At 44.7% G+C, this 21,620-nt stretch overlaps 1 protein-coding gene across 10 annotated transcripts in view; it reads right to left on the bottom strand.

The window, feature by feature from the left end:
- ATXN1 (ataxin 1) overlaps positions 1-21,620 on the bottom strand; it is a 379,215-nt gene that overhangs the window by 83,061 nt on the left and 274,534 nt on the right. For all 10 annotated transcript variants that reach the window (XM_075142740.1, XM_075142747.1, XM_075142742.1 and 7 more), the window contains one exon: positions 7,024-7,147. The gene's annotated coding sequence lies outside the window, so the exon portion shown is untranslated. The remainder of the gene's footprint in view (positions 1-7,023; positions 7,148-21,620) is intronic.

Here is a 21,620-nt window from a genome sequence, read left to right as displayed (position 1 = left end):
AGAATAATAATAACAACAAGAAAACCCGGAGCTAATGAAGACTGCCTGCTTCATTTAATTTAAGAAGAGACTTCAGCCTATAATGAAGACATATAAAGCTCTGCAGCTCACTCTACGAATGTCATCCAGAGCAGTAGGACTGCTCACTAAGCCAAACCTCTTCAGTTGAACTGGTTTGACTGGTCAATGACAAGAAGAAGGAAGTGCTTGTACTTTTATCTCCTTGATCATTCTGCAGGCTATCCCTCAGGTTGAATAAAGAGCGTTATACAAACATTTTAATGGATCTAGTAAAAGTGAAAAAGAATCCTGGTAATTCTCACTGTGGATCTAACGGACATGTCTTAACTCAGAAACGAGGCAGCTGAAGGCTTAAAGCACAATTTGCCGACTGCCTCCATTGCGGACACCTCTCCATTGCAAGGAATCTCTGTAGCTCTGGTCACAAATGTCCACCCATCAGGGAAGCCAAACCACATTCTGCCTAACTTCTTTCACCTGGCACAGCTTTTGTAATGTTTTGGCAGGATTCACTGCAGTCCAAATGCTGGAAGTGAGACATAGGGAATTTATAAAACACCACCCCAATTCTGACTGAAGGTTGCCTGGCACAGAAACCCACAAATAACCTTCCTCTCCTCATCTAATGCAACCCTCGCTCCCCGAACAGATTTCTTCTATTACTAGTGCAGTAACTTAGTAATAACTTGAACTAGTGCAATAAACTTGATTTGCCATAGTGGGGAGAGTTTCTCTACTATTTAAAGAGCTGCCAGGAGAACCCATTAGAAATAAATAAAAGACTACAGCATTTCAGGTTTCCTTAGCCTGTCTCCAGTTCTGACAACCTCAACAGGGAAAGAAGCTAAGAGCAATCCTGGCAACTTGCTGCTTTATCTTCTTCCTCTTGACCTTTGTGCCATCAGGTGCCTCCAAAACATTCATCAGTGTCTGCAGCTGGAAACACCAATGCTGATTACCAGAAACATAAAACTCACTGAGAAGTAACATTGATAGCATCAATACTGCCAGTTTCTTGAACAGTATCTAATATTCCTTCCCAACCTAAGCATCCAGGGTCAACATACCTGGCAGGCTGCAAACAAACCTGGAATAAATATGAATGAACAAGTGGTTCAGAATAGTATTCTGCTACAAAGGGCTCATGATCCCTTTTAAGTAACCTACCAGTAGCGGCAGCCTTTCCTTTTGAATGCACGCTCCAGACAGAAAATGGAAAAAAACCCTCCCCTCTCGGAGAGCTTAATTTATATTCTCTTCCTGCTGCTGCTGCCACCAACATTATCAGCTTTGAGAGAAGCATCAGCAGGCTACTAGATGCTGTTAGGGTCATCGTGGGCGCAGCAATCCAGCTCACCAGCGATGCTCACTAACACAGCAACACAACAAAGCAGCAGTGAAACAGAGGAGAGGCAGAAGAGCAGCAGAAGAAATATTCTAACAACAGGCATGGATGGGACACCTGTGTTTTGGTCAGCTTCACCCCAGACGCAACCTGCAAATACTCGAGCAGCTTTCACGCCTTGCTATCATCTGTGAGGGCTGGGCTTGGTTCCCAATGCTGCTTCTTGGTTTACACTGGAAGTCTCTTGGACCAAGGAGTGCTGCAAGCAAGGACCTGAAGTCTCTCCTGCTGACACCACCAAGTTAAAACTAAGAGCAACCATAAGCTACACTGTTGAACTACAGGAAAAGCTTTTCCCTCGTGGACCATACTGCAACCACCCCAGTACTGTAATCATTAACAAAGGCATTCACCTGCCTTCCTTGTTTCATTTACTCGCTCCAATGCACTAGTACTGCCTGGACTTCTCTAACAGCAAATCATGAAACAAAGCTGATGGCGAAAAGCTGGGGCAGCAGTTAAAGTGACTGCCAAAGAGAAATGTTTGCTCAGGCAAAAGCTGTTCTCAGTCCAAACATGGGAGTCATAATCTTACAGCCATTTGCTTGGAAGACAATGAAGGGAAGGCAGAACAGACTGGGAAACTACAGCTTGCCACAGTAAGAGAAGAGAACAATCTTTGTGCTCAGATTTCTTTGCTCTGCAGGGTAAGTTTTACAAAGCTGACAACCGGTAGCAACATGTAGTGGCCCCAGGCATCATGCCTGCCTATCAAAGACTTGGATTTTAGCCCTGGAGAAATTACAGCCTCTCAGTTCTCTGGAAGCTATATCGGCCGAGAAGAAAGCAAGAGAATAATGAATGACCTAACTAAAAATTATTTTAATACACAGATTGCATACTGCAAGCCATAAACTTAGGGGTGTGGGGAGACCTGGGGGAAGAGAGGGAGGAGGAAGACACCTTGTATTTGACAGGAACAGCATAGCCACAGATTACAAAAGGCAACCAGCTGGGGTTTCTATGACAGTAAAGTCATCTACTGGAGTGGTAGGGGGTGGCACACCGAATGGAAAGTATGGATCCAGCAGATAAGCCCCAGAGACAAAGGAGGAGGAAGCTCAGCAGTCCAGGCTGGAAAAGACAGCGGCGAAAAGACAGTTAGGAAGTCGTGAGCCGAGGAGCTAGCCTGCAGGTATGCGGAGAAGAAAATACGTAAATCCAGGGAAGCTGCACAGACATGAATAAAAGGCGCTTGGACCTGCGTTGGTCCCTGAGCGCTGGTGGCTTACGGCCTCATCGTCCTTCTGCAGGAATCGAACCCACCCTGGCCACCTCTCTGGTGGGTGGCAGGGGCAAGCGGACACAGCCCAGCTGTGACACATCTGTAGGTGCCCATACACGGACCGTATGGGGGATGCCCCATCGCCGAAACAGCTGAGTTGCTGCGTGCCACCAAGGCAGGTTTGACACCCATGCACACTCAGAGGACAGCAGCTTCGGGGCTGGGAGAGGGGGTGAGCCAACCTGATGCCCAGAAACACCTACCACCGCCCGCTTCACTTCCATGCAGACACAGTAGCTCTGCTGTATTTCTGCAACGTCCATTTTAATCCAATGTTCATCAGATAAAATAAACTGCCAAACCGAAGGCCTGGATTTACAGTCGGAGACTTTTTTTTGAAGCCCTGCAAGAGACCCGAACTGTTTCAGCTTCCTCTCCCAAATGTCAGCCTTGAGCTGTTCTTGTCTGGCCGGCGGAAGCATGTGACATGAAATAAAAGCCAGGAAATAAGACTTTCTGAATAAACATTTATTTGGTGAGAAATACTTCTCATTTTTGGCAGAGAAATGTCAGAAACCTGAAGCCCTATGTATAGCATGCCTACAGAGTGCAATTTCTATTTAAAGGGAAGCTGCAGCTGTCTGTAGCTCTTAATGAAGAATAATGCCTGGGAATAAATTACTGCCGTTTCTGAGAGATGTTTCTCAAATGACAGCGGTTCTTCCCTTTTTCCTTCTCTCTATAAATACTGAGTGGCATGTACTGGGCAGTTGTTTGGAAGATCGGACACACGCAGCTCTCTTTTGTCAGTAGCCTGGTAATTTCCGTAGAAAACCATTAAGTGGTTTAGCATACGGATACCAAAGCGATTCAAAAGCAAAGACATTCAGAACCATTAAGGCTGCATGTGCCAAAACTTCCTGTCGCTTTCCCAAGGTGTGCACAGCTCATCGCTGTTTGAACAGACACCGGGCATCACTTCCAACCGCGCCGCAAACCCAACGTTGAGGCTTAAGGTGCGGGAGATGGTCGCTCGCAGAAAACCGTTGCAAAATGCTCACTCATGTTCAATTTTCATTACTTGTGCATGCCTCCTCTCCGAGGGGCTGCCGCAGCGGCAGCACGAGCGGGCGGAGAAGGTGATGCTCTGGGGAGAGGGTGTTCCCTGGCTGCCGCCAGCCTGGCCAGGCGGCGCAGGAAGCGGCACTGACATCAGCTCCAGGAGCCGTCGCTCCCAGCCCCGCCGCAGGTCCAGGTGCCAGGAAAAACAGCCAGCGGCCAGAGGAGGAGTACGGACGAGATAGGACCAGGGTGAAGGGAGCAAGGAGGGCTAAGGAGCGGAGAAAGGAGGCACCAGCTCAAAAATGGGATGGGATCGGGGCTAAGCCTTGTGTGGCCGCTGCACCCAAGATCCTCTCCGGCGTCGCGCTCAGCGCTTATGGTGGCAGGTTCCCACCAAAGCCAGGCACGGGAAGCCTGTCAGAGCAAGGAGCCGGGATGTTTACTATCCTGCCATCTGCAGTTTGCCCAAAATAAGTTACAGATATGAGATCAACTGAAGATGTTTCAGTTATTGACACGTACTGGATTTAGAGATTTATTTTCCATTTCCCACAAACCGTGCCAGAGGTTTTCGCATAAGCACAAAAAAACAAAGTGAAGAAATGCCTGTGAGTGAGGAACACGAAGAGTTTATTCATTGCTCCTGTCAGAATGTGTTTGTGCGACTAGCACTCAAAAAAAGCTGCAGCATAGGTTTTCAGTATGTAAAAAAACCCTCAGGATACCTAAATCCTATCAGAAAATTACAAAACTGTATGCTGGAATTCACAAGGTACCCTCCTGCAAGAGCAAGGAGTCTCGCCTCGCTTCGTTTTTACCCCTCACTGAGTGAACTAAACGCTCCTCCTTAACGAATCCTCCTAACATCCCTTTTTCTCTCTGCAAAAGAGGAATATGGACTTGATTTGTACCAGCTCTGCTATTCCAGAAATGTGCTTCATCCAAATGAGGAGAGCAGGAGAAAGGAAGCGAGAAATTTGTGCTGTTTAGTAAACAGGCAGTTTCTAGGTGGATACAAGACACTGGTCCCAATTTACTGCCCTCCCTCCCCCCTCACACCCCCGTTCCTCTGAAATTTGCCTGGATGGCAGGAGGAGGAGGTGGAAGGGATGAGAACGGCTACCGCTCGCAACGGGAAAGGTCTGATCGCTTTCCGCACATCTTAACGTGACAACACCCTGCAAACACTCAGGGAAGAGAGAACAGTATTTTTCTGTAAAACCACTGTATGCTGGCATTTCCTTTCAGCAGAAACACCATCCCTCCTCATCTCTGCTATTCCTGTCTCTCCGAGAGGATAAAGGAAAGAGGGGAGGGGAGAGGAGACCGCCTCCTTCTTGCAGCAGTGTCCTCCAAGCAGAAGCCAGGTGACAAAATACGCTCTCAAAGAACTTCTAAAGAGCTCTCCATCACCTACGAATGACTCCCCAAAAGAAACCGGTCCTGGATGCCACGGTGAGAGCCGTTCTTAAGAGCACTTTCTTTCCATCCATACCTGGTGAGAAAAGAGCTGCCTTCTCTGCGCAAACCCGGGCCTCATGAGCGTGATTCGGGGTTTTGGCACCGCAATAGCAGACCACTGCGCTGCGCTTTAAGTGGGCTCATTTTAAACCATTTGGGACAGGGCAGAATGTAATAATCACACCGATAGCATCTTAGACAGATACTCCATCCCCCGATGGCTGATGATTGCCTCCTTCTCTCCTGCAGTTTATCTGGCTGATCTGGCACACCACATACCTTGGAGGACCCAGCGAATGCTCTCCTTGGCATGAGGTGGTGCTGCTGTTGCAATCAGCGGAGGTGATTGCAACATCTTGAACAAACATCTCCTGTTATCCCAACAGCTTTGCATGCTAGGACAGTTTTTTATTATTATTATTATTATTTAAGGCTGCCCTCCTCTGCTCTAGGATGTCAGCGTGCAAAGTAAGCCCTTGTGGTTTCAAAGAAGTCTTTCAAAGTGTGGGAATAAGCTGATATGGCCATGTCTGCTTGGATACATAGACAGTGAGAAGCTCCAGGTCTCAGACACCCCTTATTCATCTTAAAGAGTTACTAACTTGGCAGCTTAGTGGCACTAGTAACTAACAACTCGAAATGTCAGCTTTGTTAACTATTTCACTATAGATCAAAGCATGCGGGAAAGGGGAGAGATGATGAAGATTTTTCAGCATCTTCTCTAAAGTTTATTTTGCACGTGGCTCTTGGGAAAGCAGCACCACTTAGACTCTGTCTCAATCTGCTTCCCAAAGCCTGAACCCAAAGAGAAAAGCAGAGCAAAGGAGGGCATCCAACTTCCAGGGAGCTAGAAAGCATGCCCAACAGTCATAAAATATATTTATATTTACTAAATTTATGGAAAGTGCAAAAACGAATTTGCTCAAACTGGAAGAATCTGCAGCTGTTTTGTCACTACTAACATCCTGAAGGACTACTGCATACTTTGGGCATCAGGATTTAAATACTAATTTACCTAATTTTGAAATTCTCAAGGTTCCTTCTTAAGACAGAAATAGGGATTATTCTCAAACCTGGCACGGACAGAATTCTTGTTTTCCTGTGTTTGTGAGAATGTTTACATTTGATCTGCACATTTGCCCGCTTCAACCCAGAAAAGCAGTGGGCTTCATGAGAAAAACAATGAGCATAAAAATATTTATGCCTTCTCTCTAGCCATCCCTCATGGGAACAGTTTCTTTTATTAAATGCCGCAGCTGGATCGGGGTCTTAGTTATGTGACCGTGTTTCCCTCTGAAAGGTGTGCTACTCCAATTCCCATGAACACAAACCTCTGAGAGGAGCACTTGTGTTGAAAATACTCAAACTAATATAACAAAGTGATCAAAGCAATAGGAATTCGGAACACCAGGTGCAAATACCACACTTGCACTCCTCTAATTTGGAAGTGGCCAAATAATTTCAACCATTGTATGAGTGTGTATAAAACTCCTGCATCTGACCTGTAGATTGCTGAACTGTTATCTATAGTATTTTTCATTCTTGGTAGGCTACACAGTCACAAGGCCTTCAAATGCAGGCTTACATACTCAACCAAAAAGCGACAGTGATGTGTTAAATAACCGTAGCGGTCCAAGGAAAAGAAACTCAGCATCTTTCCTTAGATAACACTATTCTGCCCTTGAAGACATTAAAGAAAGAAAGAAGAGAGAGGGAGAGAAATTCAAGTGTGGTTTTGCAGCCCAACCCAAACACATCTGCCTTTGGTTTCAGCAGAGCGATCTACAGTGCAGATATTGCCCCCCAAAAGACACAATTCAAGTACACGTTATCGCTGCTAGGAACTCACAACATTCACTGTGTTCTTCTTTGGGGAATTCTGGATTATCCTTTAGCATGAAGATTTTTCAGAAGCTGCCGGATTGCTCACAGGTCCTCACTGGTTTCCCTCTTTCAAATAAAGTAAGATAGAGCTGTAAAAGAAAGGCAAGACAAAGTAAGAAAGGAAAGCAAGGAATAAAAAGAGGAAAATCCATACAGCTGTTTAGCAAATGAAGAATTGATTCCTACATCTCCTTGAAGCAAATGCATTTTTAATGAACTCCCAGGATGGAGATTCCAGTACAGAGTGAGTGTACATCAAACACTGATCTAGGATAGGAAGAGTCGTTTGCTCTGGACTTCTTGTCACCAACAATTAAAACCCAGTTCAGAGTTGCTGAGGCAGATACATAATTAAAATAGTTCCTGGATACTTCTATTGCCATAACAAGAGGAAGAAAAAACTACTCGGGGTTGTTGTTTTGAAAAGTGTCTGCAAACAAAGCCCACGGTGCGCAAAGAGATCCACACCGGAAGATTTTTGTTCTCAATGAACTCCTCTAAGGGATGCAAACACCCATCTATTTCTGTGGTTATCTGTAATATTGCAACAGAGGAGTACTGAAACCAAAAATACACACACAGACTTGCTATTCCTCAGTAGCAAGTATTTTTCACATCCGAGACTTTTAATATCGTGCGGTTCTTCCATACTTATTTTTTGACAGAATTTCTTTGTGGACCAACTCTTAATTTTTTTGACATACTGTACAAGGTATCAAGATATCCTCAGTCTTTTTACTGGGGTCTGGGAAAACTGCTGTGCTACATTTTTATGTGAACCCCACACAGAATACTTAAAATAGAGTGTGTATTTCCACAGGGCCCAAATTGAACATTTTCTCCTTCAGCCAGGTTCCCATAGTCTACTTGTGCTTCCTAAATTCTTAGTTTCACTTTGTGCCACAAACCTTTCCTATCTCCTTGACGTAAGGCTCCTCAAACATCTCACATGTAATTTCAAGATTCATGCACACAAATTTCCATCCTATCAGCGCTGTGGTGGAATCCATGTCCCCGAACCGAAAGCATGTGCAGGGCAAGAGTCTACACCTGAGACAGTGCAAGCTCTCTTTACTTTCAGTGGAGGAAACTAGGCAATCTAGAAAATGATTAATTTGACCTATCTTAAGCATCTGCTTTAGGACAGAATGAATCACTCTCCAGAAAGGTCTACTTCTCTCCATCCATAAAGTGAGTCTAGACACTGAGCTCAGACTAGATGGCTACAGACGAATGCAGATGAATCTCACCTTATGTGAAGGCAGGAAACCAGACAGACAAGAGCAGTTCATGGGTGAAGAGCAGAGGGAAGACAACGCAAAGGTAGTAGGTAGAGGAAACTACTCAAAAGTTTACAGCCCTGAGACAGTCTGATTTAATTGAACATACAAAGCAACAACTACAAAACCCTCCAAAACCCAAACCAGTATTTGCCCAGCTGATCCAGCTTTGGTGTAAGATGACTACTGGATTTACTGGCTGAGACTAAGCCCTCGCAGAGCAGCGTCCGTGAACGTTTGCCATCTCCTCCAGCTGGTTGGGACTCTCCATGGCGTGCTGGCAATGATGATGATGATCAGATTCAGTGATATGTGTCTTTGTCCTCTCCCTGATGGATTGTAGCATTACGAGATACCTGTTACACAAGCCTTCCCGGCTTAAGAAACTCTGAGCTGGAAGTATAGCTCCTGTGTGACAGAGGCACTGCAACCTCAAGATGCTTCAGATACCCAGGTCCTGGCTAAACTTCCAGGACTTTGGTCAACAGCTTCTCTCCTCTACTAAAATGGGACTCTGCTGCTCATCTGACAGAGAAGCACATACTCAGACGCGATCTCACAAGCATTTTAACTTTAGAAAGCAGACCAAAAAGAGAAAAAAAACCCAAACCTATTTTTAAGTCAACCCTCAACATTTTGCTTAACTCAGACCAATTTATTTTCAAGGTATTTATTTTTTCTTTAAATTATGTGAGTATTTTGAGCTTGGGTTTTTTTTTCACTCTTTGTCACAAGCAGCATCTGTGCAATATAGTGCAGTGATGCTCTGTGGCAGCTATCCTTGTCCATGCATTCTAATTTCACGGGAAAAAATACATGAAGCAAGGTAGCCTACCCGCTCAGGGAAAAAAGGGTGAGGGACCTTGTATTTACCATAGGGTGCCTTTGCACCACGCACACAGCCAGTTATTATGGAGCAGATGATGCACTGTAAATTCACAAACTAGTTTAATCTGCTACAACTTGCTCACTTGACCTTACCCACAGGCACTTCTTTCTGCGAGGGGCAAGGCACGTCTGCCCGCAAATGTTCCCAGACATTTTTATGCTTAAGATTTAAAGACAGCATGGCACAAACTTCAGGACGCACAGGGAGATACACTGCTTCTTGAAGGACAATCCTTGCCTGAAGAGAGGAGCACTCATTCCCTAATTGGGACAATCTTTTTCCTATGCAGATCTGACGGGCTGCGACGACGTGCTCTTCTTGGAACATGCAAAAGAGTGGTAACTTGGCGGCACCATCAAGGAAGGCTGGTTTGCAGTACAACTAGGTTTTAACCAGGCTTTGCAACTGATGTTTCAACATGATCAATGAATTATTATCACGCACACGGTTAGCGATCACATCTTGGCTATAAATGGGAAGTGTTACGCAAGGAAGCTGTTTTTCATGGTCTCACAGCATTATGGTTATTCAAATATCACAGCCTAGCCCTGCCTTTGAGTGCTAAAAAGGACATTGAGTTGACAGATTAGAAGTGTAATTGAGAGATGAACAGACCTCAAATCAAAGAACATGGAAGTACTTCTTGGGAGTATTTAGATACTAAAATTGGACCCCAGGGCAATCAACAAATAAGAACCACAGTACAAGTGAGCAACTGCAAATTGGTAAAACTGAAAACCAGAAGTCGGTTGTGTGCAATACCCTGTATTTATTCCAAGAAAAGGTCATGCTCTCCATCTTGCTTTGAAGAGCAGGCAGTGAGAGATCACCGTTTTTCCAGTCCTTTCCTGCAGGTTTTTAATTGCCATTTCTTGCTCTCTTGCACCACGTAATTTGGTTTTCCTAATTCACAAATCAGCATAAGCTAATAAAACTGTTTAAGAGACGGCAGCGTTGTTCCCAAGTTGTTTCGTTGTTCACTATTATCCCGCTACTAATCCTTCAACTCAAATAAAACTGTAATTCATTTCCTTCTTTATTCTCCCTCTGCATGAAATAGTTTTAGACAGGTTCAATCCTGCCCCACCGCAAATGGGAAAGGCGAGGTTGTATCTTCCTGGAGCGTGTGCTATTTCAATTACCTAATGTGCGTATCATCTATCATGTCAGGAAAAAAATTCTAAATGATTTTCGACAGGTTTAGCTGATTTTACACATACAGAAAAGATTCTAATGGAAATGAAAAAAACCCCACAAACCAACCAAGAATTAACTATCTCTTAGATTTCAAGTTAATAAAAGCTTCTCTACACCAGCCATGACAAACTTGACCCATCTGAAAATCTCGTGACATTTTGTCTAGTGTACAAAGGTTGTTCCTGATGGGGCTGAGTCATCTTTACATTAATTGTTCTGCTAGTGTAAAAAAGACTTAAATCACAATTATGCCTATTTTAAGGCTATGGTGAAGGACCTTAGCACAAAAGAGGTTTCATTTGCATAAAATAGGCAGGCATCACTCTGATTTCTGTTTAACATCCATCCTCATCTGAAGCTTGATTCTCCACAGCTTTGTCACGTAAACAAACACTTCCCATGGCTGTGCATGTGGTCCACAGTGAAATGCCCAACTTCACAAGGTGTTACACCCACTTTGTGCAGGGTGAATAACTGTATCTGGGTGTAAGGGAATAGTAAATCAAGTTGTCAGCACTTTGCATATCCTGCAGGTCCTAAACCAGAAAAACAGCATGCAGATCATGGGGCTCAGACAAGGAAGTGATCCATCCTGCCCTGCAATTTGTAGTAGGGTGAAGAAGTTACCTTCCCCAGCTCTGTGAACACATCCACGGGCTGCCCCAGCCCTGCGCATCTTTCCCGTGTGAATGGCATTTCCAGTGCGAGTACTTACTGGGAAAATGAGGAGCTGCAGGATGGGAACATCTGTCTGCAAACAGCAGACAGACAGGACCAGCACGGGGGTCTGAAGGGGTAAGGCTGCAGCTCACACCCTCCAGCACAGGAGCCACTACTGAAGATGACCAGTGATTCTGCACAATTAACATTAACTGTTAGTCATCTAGAAATCAGTGTCCCAAGATTTAATCTAAAAAAACATTATTCATCATAATTTCAGCCACAGCAGGTATTTTTCCTGACTTAAGGCTCAGCTAAACCGCCCCTCGTTTTAGCATCAACCTATGCAAGCAGACTGGGAATGGGATTTTTCAGCCCTACTTACTGGGCATCTGTCTTTCCAAACCTGTTACCTAGAAACCATGGAAGCAGCTCTGATCCCAGAGCAGTCCCTGCTGGTCTTGTTTCCCATTCCCTAAGCCCAACGCCTTCGAACAAGCGATCAGAAAATAGATGAAGGTTCATCACCACAGGGGCAGTTGTAAATACGAAAACCCACACACCAGCTCAAACTCACACTCGCCGTTTACACGATGCCTAATAACAATACAAACACAAATCTGACTAGGACCTCCGGGACATCACCTGTACACAAGTAACAGCTATCACAACCATACTTGTTATTTGTACTTCGGTAATACTCAGTTTTTGCAACAAGACTCGAGGTTAAACCGCGCTTAGCCCTGTGCTTCACTTACTGTGCTTAGTTTCTAAGCCCTATGAGATTTTTCCCACGAAGAGAGTGCAGCATAAGGTATTAAAAGAGCAAGTAAAGAGGTGGGTAGTGGGTGCAACACACAATGCCACCAGGTGAAAAGAAAACTAACAGGAGCATGTCTAGGTTGTTTTGTCTAAGAAGCAACAGTACAGAACTGGAAGAAGAAAAATACCTCACAAATACCTCCTATCAGATTTCAGCTATGTATTTTTTAATAAAAATCCATCACCCCATTAACATCCGCATCCCCTGTTTGCCACTTTCTGATGGCTATCAAAGCAGGAATAGCGGGAAGGAGGAGGGGGGATTTCAACACTGATTTACATTTCTCTTAGCGTGCCAACCTTCTTCATTCTCACACAGAGGTTGTAAGTAAAAACAACTCTATTGCCTGCGTGTTTGTAACACAGTCATTCCTACAGGTCTTCTGAGCAGAAGAGATTGGAAAAAGAATGCAAATGGTCCATAATAATTCAGGCTTAGAGCCAGTAATGTTGAACAGATATAAGCAATAAAAATAACCACTCTGGATGCTTCTATTACATGACATAAATATTTCTCTTTTTCTTTTGTGGAAGCTATTATGCAAAAAATGCAGCTCAGCCCTGAGCTGAGACAATGAGCCTCCTGCGTACTTGAAGAACTGCAGCACCCTTGTAACTTGTTACAGATGAGAACGGGCTCAGGGGCTAGGACTTCATTAAATGTACAGACATCTCACAGATGATGGTCACAGCTCTCCTGCAAACAGACGGCGTTGAACGAGGAATCCAAATGCTGTGAGTCCCAAAGCGCAGCAGCACCAAAACCAACTGCCAAGGTTCTGTTTATTTGCAATATTTTAACAAGCCAAAGATAAACCACCTGAAGAAGATAGCTCTGCGGGTTGTAGCATTAACAAATACCAGCAGAAAGGCTTGACCTTTGGCTGCGGCAGTAATCCCAGTGGATGCCGTACCGATTCCCTGGTGCCAGTGAGATTTGAGCTGGGACCGTGGCCTTTGCCTCACTGGGTTCAGCCGCCGGTTCCCGCAGCTCTTCGTCTGCCTACTTACATGAAGCTTTCAGGGAGCAGTTCCCCGTAGCCTCTACCCATGCAGCAGGTTGGGCTGAGGAGGACCCGAGTAACACGAGCCGCCAGGCCAGGACACACACAGCGGCTGCAGGCACAAACAATGCCACCACGTGAGCCTTGCTTCCTTAGGAAACCAGCCCAGAACCCACCCTTAACCTTCTCCCCGTTTCCAGCGCGGCCACGTCTTCAGCGCTGCTGATGCAACGTGAAACACAGTGCTGGAAAACAAAGACACTATTGACTAACTTTTTTGCAGGATTAAGATGACTATGCTAGCTTACAACAGAGATTTCAATGATTTCGACACTGAGCGCTAAGTAACAGGAACACAGCTTGGCAATAAATCCAGAGATTACCTGTTGAAACATTAATGGCATACACCTTTTGATGTGGGCTGCTTTATGTGGTGCAAAAGCCAGCACTGTAATTATGCATTTCCTTTCTATGAATCTAGTATTTAAAAGTAAAGTATTACTTGGGGGGGGGGGGCGGTGCACATGCGTATGTGCATGTGCGTGCATGTGTGTGTGTGTGCGTTACAGGAAATACTCTACAGCTGAGCCTGCAATTTACCAGCGTAGCTGCACGTAGTAAATCTGCAACAGGGGACCTCAGCCGTTTCATTCATCGTGCACCAAGCAGAGGGCTAAAACAATTGCCACACTTAAGACAAATGCCAGCGTGAGTCATACCAGCCGGAGTGCAAACATGTTTGACTCGAGTGAGTCAGAATATCACATCCTGAATTCACAAACCTTCCTATAAATAATAATTTCCAAAATTGTTGCATTTCTTTAATACAGTGCAATTTTAAGTGTGATGCTGAATCTATAAAGGCTTTCCTGACTACGAAGAAAATGTTTTTCTCCTCTTCCCTTTTGTTCTTGATTACATGTACCTACCTATAGGTAGGCTGTCTACGGTGACTGAAGCGGTAATTGTGTCAATTCATACTTCGCAAAACCCAAACATGGCTCAAAATGTGTGACGAATGAGAGATACCCAAAAAAAGAGAAAAGAAAGGAGAGAACTAAACTCAAGCCGTAGAACCTTTTGCTTCCTGTATATGCTTTCTGCATCAGCACTTCTTTGATGCTCTAATTCTGACATACGTTAGCACGTTCAGCATTCAGAGAAAAGGAACGTCACACTGACACGGGACACAGACCAGCTGAGAAAAGGGGTGAGAAATGCTGGAGAAGTGGCGAGAGAGGCCATGGCAGCATGCTGCACGCAGACAAGGAGGGACTGGGCCTGCCACCATGCTCGATAGCATATGTACACACAGCAAAAGCACGGTCCCCGCTTCAAGGAGTGCTCAGCCTCAATAGAGCATACAGCCATCATTCTTCCCCGAGAATAAGAACATACCTGGTAACAAAATTAATGGTCTGTAATAATTGCTAATGATTATCCATGACTGCCTTTAATTCAGGAAAGCATCTGAATCAGAAGTCATGTAAGTGCCTTTTGAAATAGGCTGAAGAATATGACCAAATTTGTTCAGGAGAGTGCTGATAAAGACGTCTCTGCGAGCAGGGAAAAAAACCTTGTGATTTTGTGTAAGGTTGGGGGGGTGTTTCTAACTTGATTTTCAGTTAGGAATTTATTTTCATCTTACACGAGAGGGAATTCATACACATACAAATCTCCTTACATCAAATCAAGACAGCCTTGCTTTCTCCTAATTGTTTTGTGGAATAACCACTCAGAAGTTCATTTCTGTTACCTTTCTCAGGCAAAATAAAAGACCTTTTAGAAAAATTTTATTGCTAAAACAATGAAATTCTCCTGGGAACAACTTCTTTATGGAAATGAAGTGACAGCTTCTTTTATCTAGCCAAGCAGCAAGTCTGCATTTATAAAAGGCATTCTGTGCACGAAGTACAGTGAGTGGGAGGACATGAAAATGCTATTTTTAATCCACATCTCGGTGTTCCTCCCATACAGATCTCCTGGAATAATAACAGCAACAACAATAATGATAATTAATAATGCCAAAAAAGGAGTAGCATCTTAAAGGTGAGTGGCATGTAAGAAAGGAAATTGTAGTTAGGACTTGTAAGATTTCGGGACAAATATAAGGTTCTTTCAAATAAACTGGCATTGCGCCATAAATTTCACAGGATTTGAGATTTGCCCCCTAAATTTTATACTCTAGTTTTTTAAAAAAGGCAGTAAATTATCATTACGTGCAACATATGCTGAATCTCTATCATTTGTTTTCTTGCAGCAATTGATATTTTCAGAAACACCGCTAAACAGGAACTTAACTGAGGAGTTGATGCTGTCACTATGTTTGGGTAAGTGACGACGACAGCTTTTGACCTGGAGAAGAAAGCAAACCTTGAGAAAAACCAGGGCCAAGCGATGTTTTCAAATGCAATGAGAACAAGGGTAGGATGCAGACTTTGGCCCAAAGCTTAAAAAAAGACACTGGATAGATCCTTCTCTGCTTCGCTGACCTTTGGACCTGTTTCTCAGGACACTGTCACAGAGCAAAGATGGTGAATTAACGCATACAGAGAAAGCGTGGGCCAAATCCTTCTTCCCCACCAGGAATACACCAGCTCCAGTGAGCCTGGTGTGTAATTATCCGAGGGCAGAAGTTAGCCCTGATTATCGAAAGATTGTTATTCAGTTGTGCTATCATCTACCAGTGGTAATTAGGACAAGTCTTTGCATTTCACACCTAATAAAAATTAACGAGAATGAGCAGGCAGTAACAAAACGCATGGGAGGCACACGCACGCCGAGGTGCAACGTGAAACCTGCTGGTGCGATCGCACTTGGAGTAACCCCACCACTGGAAAGCCCCCATTTCACGCGAAATTAGAGCAAGCTGGAGAAATCACACACGCTGTCTCTCCCTCTCTTACACTCCGCAGCTCTAACACAGAAACACGTCGGAGTCTGGCACTGACTCACGTTTCAAACTCAGGAGCACCCCCCAACACGTGCGCCTGCACACGCACCCCCCCTTGCACACACATACCCTGCACACTCCCTTCCTGCTGCTGCTGCCACAGGGTATCAACCCTGTCCAAGTGATTTCCCTCCAGGTTTTTAGTCCACTTTGTTGGCAATGCAAAATCCTCATCAGCAGTAGCACGAAACATGCAGGAACCAGCACCCTGGGCATGCTACCCCCCTATGAAAAATCAGCCACGTAACTACTCAGGTACGATCTGTTTCTGAAAGCTATCATTTGAGGACCATTCAGGGCACGCTTGGAGGCACTTCCACTCTCTTACCCTCCTACAAGATGAATTTTCATGCCATTAACCTTTATTTGCCTTTTATACAGTAAAATTTAAGTCTATTAAAATATAGAGTTCCAATTTGATATTTTGATCACCTCCATCTGCTTCATGGGAAACACTTGGTGGTAACAGAGAAAAAAAAAAATACGTAGGACTGGAATAAGTTAGCCCCATTTTCCTTTTTTGTCCATTGCTTGCTGCCAAACACGCTTGCTGCTGGTCACTTGCCTAGCTCACTGCCAGCGAATGCTCAGCTGGGGACGTCACCAATGTTTAACCCTCAATAAAGTTAAATCACAATAATACTTAGCACTCATTTAGGGTTTTACATATTACAAACACTGTAGAAAAAAGAAATTTAACTGCACACTCCATAACACTCCTGCAAGGTAAGCTGAGTATTATTATTCATACCTTACACAAAGGGCAATTTCGCTGGAGAAGGATAATTGACCTGCCCAAAGCTATGCAACACAGGTGCTCCTGTTTCCTGGTTCTGTCCTTATTCCAACTGACCAGTTTCAGCCTTTCCTGAAATTTAGAGTTAGAGTCCTGCCTTCATTTCTGCCTCTTTCTGCTGCTGAAGGAAAGGAGGGAGCAGGTCTCTGTACCCGGGGGTACGGGTTGCACGTGGGTGGTGCGAGAGTGGTCCCTGCTTGCATCGGCTTGCAGTGGGACCAGAATCGACTGGAGCCGCGGCACTCCCGCTTCTACCTCCCTGCAGCAAGCGGGGATTAGCTGCAGAGAAGAGTATGGTCTGCGGAAACATTACGAGCCTTTTTCACAAAAGACAACGAAGTTTTAGTCTCTGCGGATGCCTTCTAGTACTGCAGGGAGGACAGCAGAGGACTCAGCAGCGTACGTATACCACACACATCTCTTCATGCTCCCCCCTCCCTTCCCCTCAACTGCAAAAAAGGGTAAGACTGAACAAATAAAGGTTTTATCCAGGATAAACAGCAGCAGGGCAGGAACAGTGCCCACTGCCTGCTCTTGCAGGCTGCAGCCACCCCTGCCAACCGTCGCATGGCAGAAAAGGCCACGCTGGGCTTGCCTGCAGCCACCGCTGCTGCTGGTGTACCAGATGGACCTGAATTTTTTAACCACCTCTTTGAGGTGAAAACCCTCAAATCACAGGCTGGACAAGAGAGTAATGTAGTCCGAGATCCTGTTACAACACAAGCTGTTCATCCTGCACCGCTGCCAATAGCCACGGTGTAGGTGGGACCCAACAGCGCTTACTACATCAGAAATCACAATTTTTCTACCTGTAAAAGATCTGTACCCTTATGTACAGTGACATGATTAAAGCAGAAACCTTACCTGCTAGCAATGTGGATGTAATTACCCCAGTTAAAAAAAAAAGGGCTTTTACTGGCAAAGCTCATCCCAGTTCAGAAACCAAGTAAGCCCTACTTTTGATCAAAGCAGTTAGACTGGAAAAGCACTTGAACGTATTGATCAGCTCCCGAGCTAAGACAAGGCTTAAGTAGAGGGGTTTATCTCACCTAACCTCTCACTTTTAACCACGTTTGGCTGGGCCAGGGCCAACTTAGCGTAACCAGATCCTCACCCCTAGCTGCCGGTTTTGATTGCCCTGAAGAGCTAGCTCAAGCCAAAGCCTCTTTAGCTACCCCACCTAAGAGCGCCGTCACCCCTGCAGATCAGCAGATGAGCTCCACAGTTTAAGTGGATTAGCTGGGCTGAACAACTCTGCTACATCCAGTTCTCGTGTCAGCAGCACTCGAGCTTCAGTCGGCAATGATCTTATATTCAGCTGCTCTGGGAGGTTTTGCTGCAGAGGACAGCGCTGGGTTAAGGACAAACCTGAGCCATCCCCAGGCCCTGGAAGAAAAACAGGCTTGCAGCTCGGGCTCAGTGGGCATCTCAAGGGGCTCGGTGAGCCAGAAGCATCCGTGAAAACTGCCCCCTCCCACACCCTCTCTGGCACCAGGGTTTGGGGTTGGCTTTCCACTACAGCGTGCGACTAGGATGAAAAATATCAGCCTGACACACCACACACCGCTTCGGCATGACTTCTTATGCAAAATCCTCAGCAGCAGCACACAGCAGAGCGGTGCTTAAACCGACACAGTAACAGGACGCCCTCCTGATCCCACCTACCCTAGCCACCTATCTTAGTCTGGGAGGAACCGCCTCTGCTGTGTCTTAGCAGCTACAAAACTTGGTTCCAGCAAACTTCTCTCAGAAAGCAATGAATTGCAATTTCCCAGGTACACCGTATCTTTCTCTCAGCCGCTCCTCCCAAAGGCAGCAGGCAGAAGTGCCACATAACATAACGTAATCAGTGTGAAGTTGTAACAGTGTGGAAGAATGTGGCAATTCATGGAAAATGTCATCGACCAAAAGGCAATTAGCAGCAAGTCTAAATGCAGAAGCAGAAGGGAGTGGTTTCCTAACAAAACAAGCCTTATTAAAAAAAAAACAAAATAAAAAAAACCCCGCTCTAAAACTTGCTTTCCTCAAAAAAGCAGCATTCTCAGGAGACTGAAAGCACGTGAAAAAAAATACCTCTGTGAAGCTTTCTGTAAAGATTATTCTTTACAGACAGATTTGGCAGCCCTTTCTGCTCTGTCTCTTAATGCTATTGAGTATAATTATGTTAAGTCAATAAGCAAAGCCACTCAAAGGGGTTTTTTTGAGGTTTTCTAGGCCAAGAGAGGAAGCAGTGTTATAGAAAAGTTTTCAGAAGTGGGAGTTGTGCCTGCCTTGCTTCTAATTGTAGTGAAACTGTCAACCTCTGCCTTGTGTTTCAAGACTTTACACTTCAAAATCATTCCCTCTGTGCTTTGAATTGCTATACTTTTAAGCTAACTACTTCTAAAAGTGCTGTTTGAAAAATGACATCTTCAACCACATTTAATGTTGAGAATAAATCTAAATTTGCAAAGTCTCATTGAGTCCCTGCAAAACTGCAGATTTTTTTAATCGTACTTGACAGCCAATCTCTTGGAAATGATTTGTGCAGAAATTTAGTTTAAATTATTTCACATCAAGCCGTTTAAGAGAAAATGTGTTTTTTGTTATAAGCTAAAAATAATTATGTTCTTTTTACCTTAGATAAAAAAACCAACATTCAAGCAGCAAACAACACTGAAACCAATTAGTAATCTTACAACCTACAATCCTACCTACGTGCAGGCATGTATTAATCGTATTTCAGAATGAGCTCCAGACGCACGTGGCTAAAAAAAACTGAACTAGGCTGACTTGCTTTCTCCCTTGTAAACTGCCAAAAGAGAAAGCAGGTCCACGTACTACGGTGAGAATTACAGCCGCTCACTGCCCTTGGAAAGATGTTCTCTGCCACTAAGCTCGGGAAATCACCCCATCAATGCCGTAATGGTAAATTCATAGATAAGCCAATGTGCTAAATTTCTCTTCAGTGCCCAGACGCGATCAAGTAAGGAGACAGATACCTGCCAAACTGCAGGGAGCTGAGGGAGCCCGGCGCTTTCCACTTGCCCCTGCATAGATTTGAATTTCACGGTAATTAGGAGGCCATGCTCCTTTCATGCTGTCATGAAACAAAGAATATTTACACTGCTTTGGCTTTAATGATTGTAAAATGCGGAAGATCATTTCAGGAGAGTAAAGACAGTTAGGTGCAGTAACGTTTGGGTATATTTACACTTTGTTGCTCAATGTGGTAAAACTAATTCAGGGTAAACGTTTCCTGCTAAATATTTGGGGCGATGGAGAACAGACATGTAAGCAGCTCAGAGCCTGCAGGCTCAGAGTCAGCTCAGCCAGGAGCTATCTTCTAGCTAGTGTAACAGTGCCCAGCACAAGGAGGCCCCAAGACTGACTCCAGTTCCCGAGTAATACTTTCACCAAGCAGAAAATTATACTGTACCTTGTGGGGCTGAACAACTTTGAAGTATTATCTCGAGGTCTGCCAAAGTTCGAGGTGTTCCAGATGCCAGGTTTCAATTTAAGCTAATCTATTTTTCATATCCTTCTCCCGGACTCTCATCTCTCTGGTTTAAAGGAGGACAGCACAGTACTTAACCCTGGGAAAAAAGCCCCTACCATTGCTCCCGAATGACTCCCCCTCATAGCATTTAGAGATGGCATTAATCACCTTGCAAGGAAGCCCCACCCCACTCTTCGCCCACCACACGATGGAGGCTTGGCTGGGCCAAGCTGAGGTGCTACAAACAAGCTCCTACGTTGGCATTGGTTATTTCTGCACTTGGGAAGCAGGGATATGTGGACTTTCCTCTGCACTCCTCCCATCACCATTTCTCCACACATGGATATGATGCCTCCCCATCTCTTCCCAGTCCAACAAAAAAAAGCCTTAACAAGACAGGAGCGATGCTGGCAAAGTGCCTCCTACTCCGAACTCCAGCACCAGCTTGGGCAAGAAGTAAGGAAACGCAGCCATGTCACATGGGAAACGGTTGAGCTATCACAAACAACAGCCAGCAACCCTTTTGACTAACCAGAAAGTGCCCAATCCAATTCTAGTTTCCAAATGGAAAGGCCGCCCTCCGCTCCCCCTGCAGACTCCCGCAGAGCTGGATCACCTTCTCAAATATCCTTTGTCCGCCACAGCAGTCCAGCAAACATTACCATCTAATCATTCCCATGGTACACAAATCCCTTCCTGGCTTGGCGCAAGGTGAGTACAAAATTTTTGCTAATCTTGCATTTATTTTAATTTTTCCCCCCCCTTTCCACATCATGTGAATCATCCCTGTTTCCCAGCATCAAAGAGTTAATGGAAGAAAGAACCACCCTAGCATGTACTTCACACAAGGATAAGTGGACTGGCCAGCTACCAAAGCAGATTGTTAAAGACTGCACTGAGCTCCTGATTTTTTTCCCTCGACTGCAATAAACTAAGAATTGAATGTGGACATAAATGTAAACCTAGACCACATCTGCTGATAAAGCAAAGTCTTTGTACTTGCACGACTGCCGTTAACTGTACACAAAATACTTAAATTTCATGGATTCTCCTACATACAAAAGCTGACCTGCAGTCTGCCCGAGGCAGCCAATGTGAACTGCACGCTCAGCAGAATTGCACATTAAAGACAGAGGGGAAACAGATTATAATACAATAAAAAATCAGACTGCTAGGAAAGAGAATCATTTGTGCAACTGTTAAATCTCAGAGTATTTTGGGCACACTTCACCACACTAGATTAGAACACATCTATTGTGGTTCTCATGTGAAAGGCAGCGCTAGTAACAGGTTTGTGTTACTTGCCCTTTTCATCACAGGCACGAGCAAAACTGGTGCCTTCAGGACTCTCTCACACTCCACTGTTAAACTTTTCTTTTGAATTAATTGAGGCTACTCTGCTATTTGAAGATTTTTACATTCCTGCAATTGCACTAATAGCTTGGAGGAGAGTGTATGTGTGTATGCACATCATTTCTTCCCC

This window comes from Calonectris borealis, chromosome 2 (genome assembly GCF_964195595.1).
Source record: "Calonectris borealis chromosome 2, bCalBor7.hap1.2, whole genome shotgun sequence".
In the NCBI taxonomy this organism is placed as follows: Eukaryota; Metazoa; Chordata; class Aves; order Procellariiformes; family Procellariidae; genus Calonectris; species Calonectris borealis.
The sequence above is the reverse complement of the archived record's forward strand: the minus strand, read 5'-3'. Positions and strand labels throughout refer to the sequence as shown.